Source organism: Rhinolophus ferrumequinum, chromosome 2, assembly GCF_004115265.2.
Source record: "Rhinolophus ferrumequinum isolate MPI-CBG mRhiFer1 chromosome 2, mRhiFer1_v1.p, whole genome shotgun sequence".
Lineage (NCBI taxonomy): Eukaryota > Metazoa > Chordata > Mammalia > Chiroptera > Rhinolophidae > Rhinolophus > Rhinolophus ferrumequinum.
The window spans coordinates 108539083-108552419 of record NC_046285.1 but is presented as its reverse complement, the minus strand read 5'-3'; the positions used below and the strand labels follow the sequence as shown (position 1 = coordinate 108552419).

Here is a 13337-nt window from a genome sequence, read left to right as displayed (position 1 = left end):
CTATATCCTTAGTTGTTCCCATTTAGGCCCTCCTGTTTGCCATGCATGTATTTATTCACTCATTCACTCACTCATTCATTCTCCCTATGGATCCGCACCACCTGGCACTGGTAGCAGACATCATGCTCCTTGACCCCAAATACTTTAGTGTGTGTTTCCTAAAACCAAGGACTTCCAGCTACACAAAGTACAATGATCAAAACTAGAGCATTTCAACATCGATACACAACTATTACCCAATTTCCTGGCCACCCATTCACCTCACCCCACCACCAGACACACTCTAACTTCATTTTAACCCGTCATAAAAAAATAACAGGAGAGGGCATTTTAGAGCCGTGAAATTAGAAATGTTATTATAAACCATGCTGCCCTACTAAGTTCAGGAAAACGATTTTCATGTGAAATCAAAGCCTATACGAGGTTTTTTAAGAGAAAAGAAAATAAGAACCAAGATGACATCCCTACTAACTAACAATAAACACACGAGGACAAACATAGAAAAGCTATCATCTAATATCTTTAAATTGATTAAAAGGCATTAAGATAATAACGCAGAAGATGAAAAATACATAAATCAGAATTAGAAAAAACACAAGAATGAGGTCATAGAACTCAGGAAATAATCAGGAACAAAAGAAAAAAATATTTCAATGCCAAGATGAAATTGGAAGGCACAAGATCAGATAAACACAACAGAGGAAAATGGAAGAAGAGAAAACCTTTAAAAATCAAAAAGAACAAGCAATGAGAAGGATTCAAGAAACATGACACGTGAAGAAGACAGACAGACGTCCACACAGAGGACTGTCCTTAAGTTAGAAACGTATTTAAGATGAAATGCACTGTCGGATTCAGTCTGCTAACGTTTTATTTCTGGGTGGCGCGTCTGTCTCAGAAGGCAGAGCCTCCTATAGATTAGTTGAAGACTCCTTGCACAACTTTGATGTCACAAGGCTGCTCATCTCCTAAATGGCAATGGGGACTTTCAGTCTTTTCTGTACTCGGAAACAATGTGCACACGTCACAGTCCCATGTCCTTCAGGACCGCGTCTGGTGGCACGGGGACTGCAGATCTCTGAGCCCGTCTGCCACTTCCATGGTGACAGGTTATTTAGGCTTTCTACATCATACTGAGGCAATTTGGTCGGTTTACATTTTTCTAGAAAATTAATCATTTCATCTAGATGTTGCAATTTCTTCGCACAGAGTTGTGAATAGCAGCCTCTGAAAGCGAACAGCCTCCACGTCTGCAGTCATAGCTACTTTCTGGTCAGCCAGGTCTTCCGGTTTTGCTTTTTCTCCCCTGCCGATCAAAGCTGCTGACAGTCTAAGGATTTTATGGTCCTCTTCCAGAATTTATTACACCAGCAAGAAGTTTTCAGGTGCTACTGTTTTCATCTCTCCTTTATCTTCATTAATGTTTCCGACTTTATCTTAAATTATTTTGCAATTCTCTGTCTAACATTTAGAGTCCAGAGTCAGTTGATTCGTTTTCAGTGTTTCTGGTTTTCTGATTTTCTCCTAAGAATTGTTTTGCCAGCACCCTTCATGTTTTGATATGCAGTGTTATCTCATTTTCATTACTTTTTAAACAGTTTATGCTTTATTTAAAAGCATCCCAAAATCTCCAAGTATACAATGGAATATAAACTCTTTTTGTTTATCATTTTGTGGTTAATTCCCATTTTTATTATACTTAATGACTTCTGCTGTTGAAAAATAAGATTTTCTTTAAAATCAGATATATGGTAAATGGATTTTAAAAATTAAAAAACAACAAAAAAAACATGGTGGATGGTCCTGGTACGTTTGAAAACAAGGAAGGTAGGAGGGAAGAAAAGAGAGAGAAGAGGGAAAAAGAGAAAGAAAAGTATATTCTATGTTGGGAACAGAATTTGTTAGGAATGCTATTCAAATCCTTCATAACCATCTGAATTTTTTGTGTGTTCTTGATTTTTCAATTAAAGTTTCCTATTATGGTACTGGAATTGTCCATTTCCTGTCCTATGAGTTCTTCCTTCATAAATTTTACAGCTATGTAATTATGCACATAAAAGTTCATGAATATCATATCTTCTTAGAGGATTATAACTTATCAAAATGAAGGATTTGTCCTATTTAATGCTTTTTATCTTTCCCTTGAAAATGACCTTGCTTTCCAGTGATTAGCGTTTGCTTAGTATGCTTCTTCCCATGAATAAATTTTCTGTTCCTGTGTCATTTTTAAGACAATCCGAGTTTGCCTCTTTAAACAGAGACATTTAACATGTATTTGAATAATGCCTCCATGATGTCTTCTCTTATGTAGTTCTACGATTTCTATTTTTGTTCCCTTCTACACTACCTTTGGTGACTTAGTCAGGTTTTCTTTGCTCCCGAGTTTTTCCTGTACAAGAGTGAAAGCGCACCATCTGTGCCTAACAGGCCGTCACTGTTTAACTGCAGTTACACCCCGTGGGCTGTAGGAGCAGCACATACACATTCCGCGGGAAAGAGCCGCAGACTAGGGGACTTGAACTTTTCTCCTCCTCGCCACTATGAAAACGTACATATATCAGATTTTTTCAGCCATTATTTGAATTTGCACCCCAATATGCATCACCAATTATTTAGAGCTAGCTACATGGATTACAGGATTCTTTCCCCACCATTATTAGTGGAACCAAGCATTGCCGCTGTCCTTGTGTAGTTTTGCCAGCGTCTTCGGGGTGAGACTGCTAAGCTCTGAGTCCTTGAGTGTCTGAAAACACCTTTCCTTGGTCCTTCGATGTGAATTCGAGCCTGGCTGTGTCTGAAAGTCCCGGTTGGGAATCATTTTTCCCCAAGTACTTTGAAGATGCTGATCCAATGAATTCTAGAAGACAAATGTGTCATGGAGAAATCTGATGCCAACCGTGAGCCAGGCCTGCGCTGCTCCCGCTGACCACTGTGGGGTTCGCTCGTGTTTGGTCGTGTCCTCAATGTGGCCCGACGATCCGGGCAGGTGTGGTTTCTCACCTCCCCTGCTCCACTCTCAGCCCTCTGACGTCTATGCTCTGAGAAGGGTCCTTCTAGTAGCTTCTCATTATCCTCCCTCAGCATTCTATGTTCTCTGCTTTTCAGACTCCTATGCAATAGACAATGGAGCTCCTCAAACTCACTCTCGCCTCACCCTGTAGGTCTGCATCCGGGACTAATCGTTGGCTCATTTGCCCAATTACCTATTCTGTCTTCATTCTGTCTGTTCTGTGATTCAAGCCATCCTGAGTGTTCCATTTTGACTAACTTTTCTTTTCAAAGGCTTTGGTTGCTTTTTGAAGGAGCGATATTTTCTCTTGTGAGCTCTTTTCATGCCATGAACTCATCCTGAGGATCTTCTTTGCCGCATTTGGTACGTCTGCTCAGAGCCATGACAGCTCTTGGCTATCCCCACTGCTCTCTGCTTTTGAGAGGTGAATTTGCCTGCCATGGATGCCAGCTCGTTCTCTGCTCTGGCCTCCGGTGTTGCCGAGAGAAGAGGCAGGGGTCTTCAGACCGCCCTGCCAAGATCTGTTTTCTGGAGGAGCTCCCTGCTCGTCTCTGAAGCCGGTGGCTGGCCAGGACACCCCGCCGGCCGCCCTGGCCCACAGTGCGCCTTGCCGTGGGCACACCCTGAGCTTGCCGTGCACACTACAGGGGGTGCGAGGGACTGCCAGTCCACCTGGTGTCCGCTGATCCTGAGCTGAGTCTGCGAAGTCCCCTTCTTAGCGCACTAGGCATCTCCATGTCTTTTCGGATGTTTGGATTCCACGCGTGTTATGTGTTTCTATCCCTTCATGCGTGATCAGAACGTCTGATCCTCTGCCTGAAGTTGTCACTATCCCACGAATGCTGTAAGTCTCTGCTGTTGCTGCAGTCTTAGAACGTCTGTCTTTGGGGGGCTCTATACAGGTGACTGCTCCCAGGGAACCACCCTGTTCAATCTGCAGAAGACTGACCTGTGTAGTGACCTGTACTGTCCTTTTAAGAGGGAAAATGCCACCTGTATTTTCTTTTCACAGCCAGGTGATAAGCTCCCTAAAGTCTCGAAGCACCCTTTTCAAAGTTCTGGTCGATAAAATCCCTGTCAACACCACAGCGTGGAGCTCCCAGCGTGGCCCTGGGAAGGACAGCCCCAAAAGCACAGGGCAGGAAGGGCCCCAGTGCAGATGACAGGACAGGCAGGACTGACCCTAAGTGGTGGCGGCAGCCTGCTAGCAGGCACTGCCCGGCTGGTGCAGGGCACAGGTGGGGCTCGGAGCAGACGAGGCACAAACGAGACATAGGCTCCCTGAGGAGCAGAGCCCACCGTGCAGCGCTCTGTACTGACTGAACGCACCCGCAATTTCCCTGTTGTCGGTAGGTACCCTGTGCCACGGAGCTACATGGTTGGCAGCTCCCAGAGGGACCAAGTACTGTTCTCTAAAGGCAGTAGTATTTGTTTAAATTCTTAGTTGTATTCCACTTTGAAAGAGATCGATTTACAACTGCCACCAACTTGAAAAGAAGGTCAGGTGTGGCCAGCTGCTGTTGCTGCTGTCCCCGCTCCTCCCTGGGGACCTTCTGCTCGACTCTCTCTGCATGGCACCGGAGGGAGTCACCAGCACTGCCCTTTGCATGGGTGCTCAGCTCCCTCCGTCTTTGCTTGGCAAGAGCCACGACCCTGTGAAAAACTAAGTGCCCAGCCGCCGCCTACACCCGGGCAGCGGCCGGCGCTGGAGAAAACGCAAATGCCCTCCGCTCACTCCGGCCACCACGCCGCAGCTGGCCCCACTCCTGAATGTCCCAGCACGGCACGGGCCGGGAGTGGGCCACACGATGCCCCCTTCCACTCGATGGCAAGGATGTGCGGATACTGGCGGCTACTGAGGACGATGCATATGTCATTCCAATTCCTGTCTCAGGAGGGCTTCCCGGGACAGACCCCATCGCCGCATGCCTGCGGCCACACTGGATGCCCCCCCCACAGCGCTGCCGGTGACACCAGCACAGAAGCCAGCCATGGCTGCTCCCACGGGCCTGCCCCCTCGTGCTGTTGTCCTCTCCGCAGCAAACTCTCACAATCCTGTCCCCGCTGCCCATTTCCTCTGTTGCTCTCGTCCCCATCGGGGCACTAAAAACACTCAAGCCGCTGCTGACCTGCAGGAACCCCCGTTCTCCCTGGGTCCCCAGCCTGTGCAGGGATGGACTCAGACCTCACGGTCGCCCGACACGGCTGTCCGCTCGGCCCAGCATTTCCCTCACAGATCTCTGGCCCCACCCCCCCCGACCTGCCTGTCAGGTCTCTTCCACATGAGGCTCCCTCGCTATCCTGCTCCCTCACGTCACTTCCACGGTCGGGAATTCACATTGCCTCTGCCTTCCAACATGTCCAGATCTGAGCAGCTCTCAACACCTCCCCTGAGCCCCAGCAGCGCCCCCAACGGGCCCTCCTCTACCCTGGGTGCCCTGAGAGTCTCTTCTCCACCTAGAAGCCAGAGCAATTGGGCAAGAGTCTAATCCAGCTCTGTCGCCTCCCCTCCCAGCTGAGTGACAGCTCTCATGAGGCCGAGGCCACAGCCGCCCGCCCTGCCCCGCCTCTTCCCCGGCTAGGCAGTAGGTCACACTGGCCCCTGGCTCTTCTCCGGCGGGCCTCACGCTCCCACTGGCTGTTCCCTCTGCCAGGAACGCTTCTCCATCCATGACTCACACTCTCTCCTTTACTTAAGCGTCTCCTTCTCGGTGAGGCCCACCCCACGGCCCTACTGATCACAGGTAACCCCCCCACTGCACGCACACGCACTCACTCACTCCTGTGCCCTTTCCCGTTCTCCACGGAGCTCATCACCTGATTTCTCAGGTGTGCAGTCTACCTCTGATGGCTGTCTCTGGGGACAGAGCCTGTCACTGTGCTTGCTGATGGACCCAGCACACAGCATGGGTCTGATCTGTCTGCTGAGTGGATCGGCTGAATCTGAGAGCAGTTCATTTTCCCAGACTCCATTAGAATTATTCCTGAAATACTTCTGACTCGGAAGGTCTCGTTCCCTCCACTCTTTGCAACCTGAAGAGACCCGCCGTGGTGGGTGACAGCGCCAACATTCGCGCAGGCGCAGAGCAACAGCACCCACACTGCAGGTGGCACTCCCAAGGGCCGTCCTCGTGTCACTACACATCACCCTGTTAAAGGAAATGAACAGACGAGGAGCAGGTGTGCAGCCGACAAGTGTGACCACCGGCAGGTGGACTCACTCCATCAGGGGATAATGGGAGCCAGTGCAATTCAGGGTCAAGAACCTCAAAAGAAGTGGGCAAGCAAAGGCAGCAACCGGAAGTGAGGACCAGGCCCAGAGTCGGGTGGGAGAACGGGGGTCAAGATCTGGGCTGCGGTGGGTCAACCAACAGGCACGGAGGTGGGGCGCAGGCAGGGCAGGTGGGCAGAGCAGGAGAGGCCGGGGTCACAGGTGAGTATCGTCTGCAAGGGGGGACCGGGCAGGCAGGTCACCAGCGGGGTAGACGAGAGTACCTGGGAGTGTCTCCTCCTCCCGGCCTGTGGACGCCTGTCCTGCCAGCCCACCTGCTTCCCCCGAGGGTAAGGACACTGTCCATCTACCAAAAAGCAAGGGAAAAGTGTCACGTTACCTGACAAACTCAACAAGGCCAACGTTTACAGCTGGAAACCCCATTCGGCCCCAGGGCCGTATCATTCTCACATCTGGGGCTCACGGGACACCTCATAGACTGGGAATTTGGTTTGTGTCCATCAGCAGCTGTCACACAATCCCACATGTCACAGCGCTGCCCCAACTATCACGCCCCACACGGTGTACCCACCATCTCCCGAGGTGTCCTCCCTCCTGCTGTGAGTTGGTCACTCAGACCTTCACCTTCCGTCACAGCCAGCACACCCTGGCTGCACCTCGGAGCGACAGCTGTCGCATACAGCTCCTGCGGGGACAGGACGTGCCCTCACTCACACAGAAACAGGTTCTCAGAAATCTGGCAGCTTTGTTGCCAGGCATGCTGCGGACCCCAGCCAAGCGGCCCTGTCACCTTTCATAGAGGCGTCCCTGCCCGTGCACACTGTCACCCAGGAAGCCAGGGCCGGCAGCCCCGCCGTCCTGGGAGCGGCTCCTCAGTGGGCTCGGCTGGGCGGCAGGGCCACGGTTCCGAAACACTCAGGTGCTAACACTCAAGATCTAGTCATTATATCCTACCACGCCTGACGAGTTAGCTTCCAGAAACAGGCCGGGGTAGGAAGACATGTGGTCTTTAGGGGCTGGCGATCCGTAAGCACTGCCCCTCCAAGCACCCCCATGTTTATGCTCCCACAACCAGTTTCGGGAGGAAGTACAGTATCACCATCTTTACAGAGGAGGAGTCAGGCTGGTGGGGGGCAGGGGGCGCAGCTGTCAGGGTCGCCAGGTGGGCAGGTCCCACTCTACCCTGGTGGGCTGCTGTGCAGGGAGCAAGCTGGAGAATCCTTCAGAGGCTGCGGGTAAATTCAGGACACGTTGCTATTTACGGCATTTTAATGACTGTAATTCTGTGTCCCTTCTACGCAGGAGCCGTGATGATGCCAGAACATTCTGTGCTCTGCATGCTCCAAAGGCGGAGGGAGTGAATTACTTCACCCATGTTTCAGGTTTTCTCAGTTATTAAATAATAGTAATGAACCATGAGTCTGTCTAAGCTTGGCAACACACGTAGCTCCTTTTAGCAGTAATAACTATTAAAACTCTTCCTGGTCTTACGGGTTTCTATAGCTCTTCAAAACGATAGATATTTAAGTACAAAACGCACAAGTGTAAAGGAACCAAGAAAAGGAAGACTCTGTCCCACTATGACGGCTGTCCCCACCCCTGGGGGGCCACCCAGAGTGTCCTGCGCGCGGAGCAGATGCACACACGCCTGTGGTGCGCCCGGGACACGTCGCAGTGTTTCCTGAACCCGCACATGCAGGCAACCTCGGCACGAGAAGAGAACTACTACATGAGGTGACTCTCAGAGACAGGAAGCAGACTCTCCTGCAGGCAGCTCTCTGCAAATCCCAGCCCGTCAAGGTCACGGAGCTCTCTGCAGCCTGCCCACGCCATTCTCTCTCCGTATTTTGATCCTCGACAGATGGAAAGGTGAAAGGTGACCTCGTGGATTTAACTGTTAAGACTTTAAAACTGTCAACATTCTTAGTGGGGCTGAGCTCTCTGGTAACTGACCATGTGGACCTCGTGTGCGTGGGCTAGGCCTGCCCGTGGCCTTTGTCTGGGATTCTCTCGCATACACACACACACCTGGGGTGCGGCCCACAGCTCTGGCTCTGTTACTGATGACCCACCCGAGTGATGCCCTTCAATGCCCCGGGTATTGGTCCAGTGGCCTGAGAGCGCACGACGCAGGTGGAGGGTGCCCTCGGTCCCCTCTGCCTGCCCGCCCCCGGCCGTCCTCCTCCGTCAGTCACGTCTGGTACTGTGCTTCCTGGGACACGCACATCCTGTTCTCAACACTCCGTGTCCACTGTGCAGTCTCTCGGAATTGTCACCCCCGAGCCCTGGCTCCTCCATGGTCCAGGAGCCCCTTCGGGAGGTGCACGAGCATCACTTTCCCCAGGTCTTCACGTGTTTGACAATGTACGACTGAGAAAATGCCTTCTTTCCTAAAATTCCATATGCGTTGCTACACTTTCATCTAGCACAAAAATCGCTGTGGGGCAGCCCAATTGCCCTACACTAGACACAAATGGAAAAATGGGTAAAAACTGAGAAAAGCACTTCACAAAAGAAGAGATCCAAGTGGCCAATGAGCACAAGAAAAGGTGCTCAGTCTCTTTAGTGATCAAAGACATGCAAATTAAAACCAAAAATAGATGTAAATACACACCCACTAGACTGCCTAAAATACAAGTCTGCCAAGGACTCATAGGGCTTAACCCCTTCCTGTCACAGACTATTATTTGGTTCTGAAAACCCGTCTACTAGACAGGAAGAACTGGAGCCCCTCGCTGTAACGGAAAATCATGCGTTCGGTCACAAGCAAAGGAAAACCAGAAAATTTTCACGGGTAGAAAAATCCACCAACTGAACCGTGAAAAACATACAAACTTATGAGAGTGGTAGACGTTCAGGAGACCAACACAGCGGGTGCGCCAGGGAGAGGGGCCCCGCCTCTGGTGGCCACTCTGCTTTCTGCGCCGTCATCTCCCTCACCGACGTGTGTCTGACGTGCGGGTTACTCTGCACTGAGTGCATCCACGGCGCGGCACCGTGAGGACACGTGACGGCACAAGGCCACACGGAGAGACTCGCAACAGAACAGCCTGATGGGAGATGCCTCACACGAGGTCACATGAAACTGTGTGGCGTTCACCCATTGTGTACACTGTACACAATGACACTCGTCCCATAGTTCCTGGCGGAAAAGGTTCTATCAAGAAATTGGTTAAGTGTCCCTTTTTGGAAACCGTAAGGCCATATATCATTTTATAAACCGTATTTTGCCACGTATAACGCGCAGTTTTTTGCCCAAATTTGTGAGGAAAAAGTAAGGATGTGCATTATACATGGGTAGTACTAATTCTGTATCTACATAAGTGTTTTTAATTCTTTTATTTATGCTTATGAGTTAAAAGAGTACCTCTAGAAATCAGTAACAATATCCATATGCAAAATAATACCCTGGACTATGACAATTGGTTTTTTTGAACTTAAGACGAACTTGCCACAACGAAGAGTTCTTGGCCTCCTATGATGCGTAAATATCATAAATTTGTTACCAGTACATGAAATTTCTTGTACCATAATATGTCAAAAATAAATACTAAAATTCCTTTATAATACAAAAAACAAGTACCTAAATGTAAACAAATAAAATTTTGAATTAAAACAAAAGATTTTCTTCCCTGAAAGTTTGGGCCAAAAACATGGGTGCGCATCATACAAGGCAAAATACAGTAGTTTAATTTGTTTTGGGCTAAAAATGTCATCGTATGGAAGGGAGAAAAAGACGTTGCTCTCTAAAATTTGGTATAGTTTTGAAGAGCGATTATGGAGAAAAGCAGCTGCCTGAACAGTCATTACGTGAGGACTGTCTGCATTTCCCTGGTCCGAGTACAAACTATGAAAGATCCAGAACGTTCACCCAGCAGAGTAGACGTGCACAGGCCGCGGGTGGCAACCCACTCCGAGCCCGGGCCATCCTGAATTCCCACTGCTTTGAAGACTCTCTGTCTCTAGTTGTCGTCACCAAACAATGATGTGCCCAGATATGAGAAGTGTTTCTTGTTTGCTATCTCGCATTTCATTCATTCATTGCTGGGTAGCTGACTCACGAATCCAGTCTGGGTAACTTCCAGTGCTTTGGGAACATGCCTGGCCTCGATTTACGGAGCTGTTCTGGCCCCACCGTGGACCCTCCTCCATTCCATGGGCCGCTCACACTGTTTCGCGGCCACCTCCTCCGTCCCTGCTTCAGTACAGACGCGCTGCATGGCACGGCTGCCCTCACTAAGCCGGCGCTCTGTGGGGTTACACACAGCCTATGCCTTTCTCGTGTCAGAGCGTGCGTTTTCCAATTCTAGAATGCACATGTTCTTTTCATCCATTACGACACACGTGTAGCCCTTAGCTTCCATCAGGCTTCCAGTTACGCTGCGTACAGCCCAGCTGTCGGCCCTGCTCCGGGCCTGTCCCCGGCCCCAGCCTCACCCCCACTCTGCAGGGTTTGAGCCACAGGGCCTGTGACCTGGCCAATACCATGTGGGTGGAGGCTGCACTCACAACGGCTGTTGTCATGGGCACACTGTCCCAGTGACACAGCCCCTGCCTGGTTTGGGACATGCTGCTCAGAGAGCGCTCAGAGCTGAAACTGACTTTTTCTCACCGACCACACCACACTGTCCACCCAAACCTCTACGTCTTCACTGAACACCCACCAAAGTTTAGTCAATTCACTCACTACGTCACCTAAGGGATCCTGTGCGGACTGTTAGGTAGCCCATCGTCCTGACCTCAAAAGACATCATCTACTGGACACGAACACAGGAAAAGCTTAATGTTACAAAATCCAAAGCCTCGTTCAGGCCACAGAACAACAGTGTCGGGAGGAAGGCACAGTCCTGTTGAGGGCGGCCATGCAGCCCCCTGGCTGAGGGCGAGGAAAGAGCAGGCGCTTTGAGCCAGGACGGGAGGGCTGGGGAAGGAAGGCCGCTGGCCCGCGCACACGCTGTTCACCCTCCATCGCCCAAACTTCCAATGAGTCAAGCAAAGAAATCAGGAAAAGCAACCACTCACGGCCACAGACGTGGAGGTCTCGCCGTGAGCACCAATGTGACAGCATGGATGGCTGGCAGCCCGAGGTCCCTCTGAAGACCTGCCAGTGCCCTGAAGGGAGCTGGGGGGGTGGGAGATGCGGGTCCTAGCCAAATGGGGTGCCACGGAGCCTCCTCTCAGCATCGTGCCTGGACTGCTGGTTTCCAAAGTGACATGAGGCCCAGCCCAAGTGAACTGTCACCCAGCTCCAAGTCCGAGGGCCTCACGACACGTGCGCACACACTTTGGGGTCCAGGGGGACCAGGCCAGGATTCTCCTTCAGGGAGGAGCCAAGGGGAAAAAACACAGAAGCCATGAAAACATCTTGCCACATAAAGAAAACACAGCAGGAGGCAAAGCAGAACATATGTTCACAAATATGTACAAAAAGAAACATGAGTGGTTTCAGTCAGCAGCCTGCCATGTGCTTTCAGAGAGGAGAAAGAAAACAAAAACTCATCAAACAAGATTAAAAAATCATAAACTGGCCATCTGAAAGGAAAGAGAAATAAGGACATCATGAAACAAAGTTACAATCAAATTTAAAACAGCTTGGGACAAAGTCAAGTCTGGACAAACTATGAAGGAAATGTAGGCCTCTGGGAAGGAGGGAGGACTTGTGACGGGGTGACCAGAGCCGGGCCCACCTGCATTCATTTCACTGGGGCACCTGCATTTTGGGGCATTTGAGAGGTTTCCGACATCAAAGTGCCAGTTCCCTCTATGTTGATGGGGACACACAGCTGCGGTTTCAGAGGACTCCAGGGTGTCAACCCGCAGAGGCTGTCCCTGGAGGCCACACAGCAGCCCTTGACTGCACACAGGGAGCAGTGCCTGAACCCCTGAACCCCAGCACAGATCTGGGAGCTCCCCACCGAGCAGCCAGTCTCAGAACTCTCTCAGTAGTGGAAACACATGTGCACCGAACTCGTCAGAGAGCGCACAGCACAGCACTGCAGGGGGGAGGTGCGGAGGGGCTGCAGCAGGGTGCCCCAGGCCCCCATGGGCCCAGAACTCAGCGGGGCTGCAGCCAGGGAGCACGAGCAAGTGCAAGGAGCAAGTGGGGGTGAATGAAGGAGAGAGGGAGACTGTGCAAAAGTCAGTCCAGGTGCCCCTGGACCTGCGGGGGGCCAACTCCCCTGTTCTGGAACAGCCCGCCGCTGCCTCCTGCAGACTCCTGCTCACACAGGACCACACTGGCGTTGTGACACTGGGTCGGCGGGTGGTGGCAGTGGCCTGCTGCACAGAAGGGAGGCAGCGGCCTGTCCACACAGTGCACTTCTGCCTGCTTCTGTCCTCTCAGCAATGGGATGCGCGCTTCCAGGAGGTGAGGCCATCAGCCCCTCGGGCAGTGTCTGCGCGGCCTGAGTGTTTCCTTTGCTGAACAAATTTAAATCTCCACAACTTATACAGAAGTCGTTCTGATGTGTTAGACTCAGTCAAGTGGAATTACCAGGAAGCTATCACACAGGACGTGATAATGATATGCTGGAAAATTTGAATAATCTCCCTTCTTATGTATCTGCTCTGCCACCCCTAAGAACACACGATGAAATCCCACAGTCTGATGCTAAGTAACACGACTTCTGCAGATGGTTTTCACTGTGTGACTGAAACGCCCTCAGCAGCTGGGTGCCAGTCAGAGCGAAGCCAAGGAACAGCCGCGGCCCTGGCAGCTGGCGTCCCCCTGGCAGGACCCTTCTCCCTGCTGAGGGCTGTGTGCACATGAGGGCGCCACAGGGCTGGGCCGGCAGCGCTCTCAGCAGGGCTCGGCCTGGGGGGCCCCCTACAAAGGGGAGAAGAGGATCCCACCAGAGTGTCAGGGAGAAGCCTGAAAGACAACAGCGGGCACATCTTGGCAAGGACACCTGGGTGGCAGCAGGGCCTGGAAAGTATGGGCACCTTATTAAACAACTGAACACCCCGAACCCGGAAGCTCGTTAAACCCCCCGTCGGCGCTGCTCATCCCTCGGAGGGCCACTCCCCTCCCGCCCGAGAAGGCCCGGCAGGGTCACGCTCCCCCCCGGAGCCCCAGACCGCAGGGTACACACAGGG

At 51.4% G+C, this 13337-nt stretch overlaps 1 protein-coding gene across 16 annotated transcripts in view; it reads right to left on the bottom strand.

Moving 5' to 3' along the window:
* PCBP3 (poly(rC) binding protein 3) overlaps positions 1-13337 on the bottom strand; it is a 182919-nt gene that overhangs the window by 85886 nt on the left and 83696 nt on the right. Inside the window, exon 2 of one of the 16 annotated variants that reach the window (XM_033126327.1) lies at positions 6506-6588. The exons of the other annotated variants lie outside the window; for them this stretch is intronic. The gene's annotated coding sequence lies outside the window, so the exon portion shown is untranslated. The remainder of the gene's footprint in view (positions 1-6505; positions 6589-13337) is intronic. 16 annotated transcript variants of the gene reach the window in all.